This window comes from Lontra canadensis, unplaced genomic scaffold (assembly GCF_010015895.1).
Source record: "Lontra canadensis isolate GAN:19392208 unplaced genomic scaffold, GSC_riverotter_1.0 scaffold30, whole genome shotgun sequence".
Taxonomy (NCBI): domain Eukaryota; kingdom Metazoa; phylum Chordata; class Mammalia; order Carnivora; family Mustelidae; genus Lontra; species Lontra canadensis.
This window is the reverse complement of record NW_022631024.1, coordinates 1,132,609-1,138,904: the sequence shown is the minus strand read 5'-3', so window position 1 is coordinate 1,138,904 and position 6,296 is coordinate 1,132,609.

Here is a 6,296-nt window from a genome sequence, read left to right as displayed (position 1 = left end):
GTGAACTGAGGTTAAGTAGGCCTTCTGTGTGAGGGCTTAACATTAATTTGGCTAGGAATTGAGCTGTTTTTAATGTTTGCATCCCTCTAGCTTCCAGAAACTTCTAGTGCCTCCAGTGTCCTTGTTGTGGCCCTCTGCTTATGACTTTGGGCCTCCATAGATACTCCTCCTGCCTTTGTGTCCTCTGGCTCTTTCAGTTGCTCCCTCCTACACAGGCTGACTCGGGCCGTGGTGTCACCTTGTGGGGAGGGGAGCATTCTGTAATTTTCTGATGACATCTCAAGTCTGGGCCTGTTTCTAGAGTCAGGGACCATCCCACGTGTTTGTCCAGTGAGGTAGCTTTCTTCCCCCACCTCATTTGTGTAATAACATTTAACACAAATGTAGAACGCTTCTAAGAAATCACGTTCCGTGATTTATAGATTTATAGATTTCTATTTTCCGAGAAAATAGAAGCAAAATACGTTCCTTATTTTTGATTGCACAACAAACGTTGTCCCTGTTGAAGATGTGGGTGAGATGATAGGGTGTGTTCACATTACTGATACTTTCACAGCAATAGAAGAAAGGCTTACCGACTTTATTGAAATGAAAGAGAAACTTGGATATGGTCCAACTAGTAACCAGCTATGTGATAAGAGACAAAGATGGCAGGTGGACACAAGGCTTGTAAAATTGACCCCCCCACCAAAAGTGATTACACTGCATGGCTTTTCCTGGCATTGGAGGTGTCCCCAACTCTTTCAAATGAAAGGTCCCAATATTTGTATATTTTACCCGGATCGGAAATAAGCTTCCCTTTCTCTGAATTTGGGTCGGGATCTCTCCCCAGAAATAATCCGGAATAGGAACATTAGGACACCCGGTGATTCTTTCGAGCCCCCAAACACCTCTCAATAAATGGATACATGTGTGAAATAAGTAAAATGTCTCGCTAAAGCGTTACCTGAGAAACTCAGGAATACAACGATGGGGGAAGTCCACGAAACTGACGGCCCTGGGCTCAGCATTTCAGAGAAGAGTCTGGGGAGACATCAGTCCAACCGGGCTCTCCCACTGCAGAAAGGGGAACCAGGGAAAGACAGCTCTTAACTCACTATTTGCTCAGCCCCGGCAGGTCTCGCAACCTGGGCGGCGGCCCCACGCGCAACGGGACCTGCGGCAAACCAAGCCTGGCTTCCCTCCCGCATCGCCCAGACCCAGGACACCCACGGAGGTGCCGGTCTGTCCTGGCGCGAGTCGGACGCCCTCTGCTGGCCGTTCGTGAGCAGCGAAAGACGCTCTGCCCTCGCGGCTGAGCGGTGGCCGCGCGCCCCCTCGCGGCCGTCTCGCCGAATCCCGGAAACTCTCGAGCCTTGGGTCTCTGCCGATGGTCCATGGGGTGCTCCGCTCCAGATTTGCTGTTCTCCTTCCTGAGACATGCCTTGGAGCCGTGGCTTGGAAAGCAAGAAAACCTCATGCCTTTGAGATATCTGGAAAAGATCTCTTCTAAGTTATGCCGCAATGTCAGGACCGATTCAAGTTTCATGAGAAAGAGAGGATCCTAAAATCCGGAGACAGAGGCACCTGTTTCTGTCATTGGAACGATTTTCAACCTGCTGGACAAACTACAGTGCTACTTGCATAAATCCCTTCTGGATAGTTTTCCCTCCAGTTTTGGTCCACATCAGGAACAATGGGAGCAGAAGGTGAAAGTAGTGGCACCTGGGTGGCTCAGTCCGTTAAGCGTCTGCCTTCAACTTGGGTCCTGATCTCAGGGTCCTGGGATGGAGCCCCGCATTCAGCTCCCTGGTTAGTGGGGCGTCTGATTCTCCTCTCCCTCTGCACCACCCCCAGTCCCCGCTCCTGCTCTCTCTTCCTCAAATAAATAAAATCTAAAAAAGAGGAAGACGAAGGAGGTAGAAAATCTTCAGGTTTGTACCTTTTTGGAATAGCCCAGAGGAACTTCCAAGAACTCAGTAGCTAACTGAAGCCGAAGTAATACAGACGGTGTGTTTTTGGAGCTTGTCAGAGGGGAAAGTGGAGTGTGCGTTCCTCTCCTTTAACAAATCCAGAAGAAAAATTAGGAATTAAAGAGGAAAGTAGAACTTGGAACACTCTTTGTTATTATTTGCTGATCACGAGAAGTCCATCTGCTCTTGTATTTCTGCATCAGTTCTAAAATGCCAGAAGCCCACATCCTGCTTGTACACCTTCAGTTTCCACAAGAAAGTTTGGAGAGAAAAACACATTTTCTATTTCTTAAGCAACTTGACAATTTTTACATTTACCATTTGCTTTTGCAAATTTTCAGGGAGTATCTGCTGTTTCCACTATTTGAAATTGCTTTTTTGTGGCGAACTTTCCTCCGGTGTGCTCTTTTGTTATAGGCTTCTGTTAGTCAAAGTGAAGTTAGCTGCTGTAACAGACAAACACAAAATTATTTGTTTGAACATCATACAAACTTCCCGTTGCTTCCTTCAACACCTAAGTAATGGGCTTAATTATGTTTGCCTTTTATTCCTGTGACTTACTCATTCCAGAACTGACCTGACTCTCCCACTCCCCTGCATCCATTTTGCCCATTGGCCCCTCTGAAAACCATCAGTCTGTTCCCTGTATTTATAGGTCTGATTCTGCTTTTTGTTTGTTTGCTTATTGATTTGTTTGTTGTTGTTGTTGTTGTTGTTGTTTTTAATATATTCCGGGGCACCTGGATGGCTCAGTTGGTTAAGCAACTGCCCTCGGCTCACATCATGATCCCAGAGTCCCAGGATCGAGTCCCACATTGAGCTCCTAGCTCCATGGGGAGTCTGCTTCTCCCTCTGACCTTCTCCCCTCTCATGCTCTCTCTCTCTCTCACAAATAAATAAATAAATAAATAAATAAAATCTTTAAAAAAATATTCCACATACGAGTGAAATCATGTGGCATTTGTCAAAATAAAAACAAGACAGGTGTTTCTTTCAGCTTCTTCTTTCTCCAAAAAGGGTGAAGGACAAAAAGGACCTGATCAAACGAAGACGTGACGGGCTGGGTGCAGAGCCCCAGACCACTAGCCATCAGAGCTGTCCCTGGGGACAATGGGTCAAGGACGTCAGAGCCTAGGCCACCCTCACTTTGTCCGCTGGGTTTGGGAATGTTTTCATCACCAGCCTGAAACCATTCCCCCACCCCCATCCACCTAGAGGTGGAACCTCTAGAAACAATGTTTGCATACATGTAACAAACCCTATTTCCCTCATGTTGGCAGTCCTTTGAAGAAGCGTCCCTGTTTATCACTAGGGAGGATTTCTAGCAATATTTCTTTCCTCTAATAGTCCAGTGCTCTGTATTGTCAGGGCTGGTTTGGGAGTATTTAGTGTGTCCCAGGACTGGAGGCTCAGGGCATGGAAATGTCCCCTCCAGCTCTTCCTGAGGGCTCATGTCGGCTGTTCACGTGACCGGGGTTGAGTGGCCGATAGGAGCCTTCCACATCCCCCCATTCTGAGGCTTCTCATTGCTCCTACTCAGAGGTGTCAGGACTTAAATTTTTCCTTTTGCTCTGAATACATTTCTATAGGAACAAAGGAAAATACTACCTAATTTTCAGAAGCCTTTCTTTGTGGGAGTAGAAAACTCCATCCAAAGCCATAGGTAAACCAGACTTTGTGCTACTCCCCCGCCATCTTTGCTTTCATAGAGCGGTGAAGGGGTGCGTGTGCCCAGATTGCAGAGTGCAGACACGACCAGATGTCCCCCTTCAGCTGTCAAGTTGAGTAAGAGAAAATCCTACACTGGAATCAGTTTTGTAAAAACTATAAGGATCAATGCGTGTCTTGCATATTGTGACAGTTTATATATATTAAGACATTGTTCAGTGAATAAAAAACTTGTAATATCAAAGAAGTCCCTGGAAGTTGTCTCCACTTTTGATACGTTCTATTATTTCCTTTACTATCAGCTCAACTTAACGAATATACAGTTTTAGGTACCACAGTTTCTAACTCTGTCTCTTCTAGTAGCCTGTATTTTGACTCTGGACTATGAGGAATTTCTTACTACAGTCTCCAGGAATTGTCCTAAAAAATGATCTTGTGTAGAGCTATATACCAAGAAAAGAAAGAAAACTGTGTGATCCTATGTATCAATGCTTTCTCACTCATTCACTACTGCAAAACTCCCTAAGTACTTCCTGCACATCTACCGTATCCCAGGAACTGTGGCAGGCATTGTGGATGCAATAACGAGAAAAACTGACACACAGCCCCTACCTTCAGGGACCTGTGGATCCAGGGGAGGACACCACTATTCTTCAAATAAGCACACGTGGGAAATGGACAATTATAACAATGCAAAGTGCTTCCAGGAAATACGCAGAGTGCCAGGAGAGATCGTGATCTACTCTCAGCAATTTTGAAACTTTCCCCAATAGCAGAAAGATGAACAAGGGTGGACTTAGACAGCGTTTCAGGTCCAAGGAATTGCATGAGCCAAGGCCAGAGCACCTCCCAGCCCTCACCCTCAGCCAGAAGAACATGGAAGCTTCCTGATCTCCACTGAGAGCCCCCCTGGGACTTCAGGGGCCTCTGCTCCTCCATCCTTTCTAGAGTCCTCACCCTTCTCCTTCCTCTCCAAGGGACAGGTTTCCCTTGCAGGCAATGCCTCCGCATTTTCTGTGGCAAGGACCTCGACTCTCAAAGTTCTCATCGCAGGGCTCTTGCCCTGTAGCCCATCCCACATCACCCAGGTACATCCCTCTCTTTAACTCCGAGTGGGAGATGGAGGAAGAGCCAGGGAGTGGTGTGCCACGCAGGTAGGAAACCTTATGACTACGCAGGTAAATGAAGCATGGGGCCTGTAAAGCTCCTACCTCCGAAGGAATTGGGTGGTATAAGGATCGCAAAGTGGCCAGCTAGGAGTACCCTACGTCTTGAGTGGAGCGCTGGTCATATGTGTGTGATACATCTGTGGACGGTTTTGTGATGTGTGTGCTGACACCACCAGGCGCTCTAGGATTGCCGATAAAATCTCCTTAATGTTGGTACAGTGCAGCCCCGAAATAGAACCAAAGATGAATGAACGATTCAAGAGACCATCAGGATACACAGTCGCAGCAGCCAAGGTTCGAGGTAGGAATACATTTAATGAAACCCGTGTAAAGGAGGCACTCTGCGAGGAAGGAAACACGTGGTTTCACTTGGGCATCAGACACCCTGCGGAGCGCCTCACACATTCCATGGCTCGTGGCTCCTCTGTCACAGGAGAAGCCTTGCTGGAGGTTTAAGCTTCTCAAGCTTCGTCGGGAAGAAACCCGGTCTCCAGCAGCCCCCCTCCCCCCCAAAAAGGACAAGTGTGTTTTATTTTTCTGCTAAAACAGGGAAACACCGACGGACCACAAAGCACAAATCCCGTCCCTCCAGCGATCTGAGGCCACCAGAGGCACAGAAGGGTTTCGCTCTGACGGCTCACCCTCGCGGGGTGTCTTCCGGACACCTGGCCGGTGTCCCTGAGCTGGGGCCCAACAGAAACCCGTTCCGCGCACCGGCGGGTCTGGGCCAGGCTGGTGGCGAGCTGGTGGCGGCGGTGCGCACCGGGCGAACAGGGACGCCTGCCCTGGCGTGGGACACGCCCATCCGACCGGCTCTCGGCAGAGCCGGCCGGAGGGGAGGCGAGCGCGCCGGCCGCCCCTAACTAGGGCTCGGGCTGCGCGGCCAGCAGGGCGTGGAGCCGGGCGGCCGCCCAGTGCAGGGTCGCACCCGCGTGCGCCAGCTGCCAGGCGAGCCAGGCGCGCTGCGAGGCCGAGGGTTGCGTGCGGTGGGAGGGCCCAGGCAGGAAGGCTCCCCCCGGAGCCCGCAGCTCGTCCAGCGCCACCTCCAGCGCGCCCACCCGGTGCCAGAGCCTGGTGGTCACCGCCGCCAGGGGATCGCGCGCCTCCAGCTCCAGGTGACCGCGGCGGCGCTTCGGGGAGGCGGGATGGGCCTCGCGGCTGTCCGGGCGGCGTCTGCGGCCGGTGGTCCTCACCGGCGACCTGGCCCGGGTCCTCCTGCCCTTGTGGCGCCACGGAGAGTGGGCAGCAGCACCTGCGCAGGAGAGAGAGGGAAAGGGCTTTTGGTGAGTGCCCAAGGACCGGGGTGGTGGGTGGGATCACTTACCCTTCCGGGGCTGGACTGCCCCACTCCCGTGACCGCCCCACCCACTACGACCCAGCATGCCCCACTCTGGTAGCCCCTTCCAGATCAGAGGGGAACCGGTGCCCAGTCTTGCAAGCCTTCCTCTCAGCCCCATTGTGTTCTGGGAGCATCTCGCCAGTGGTGGCAGTGTCTGTCTCCTCCCCC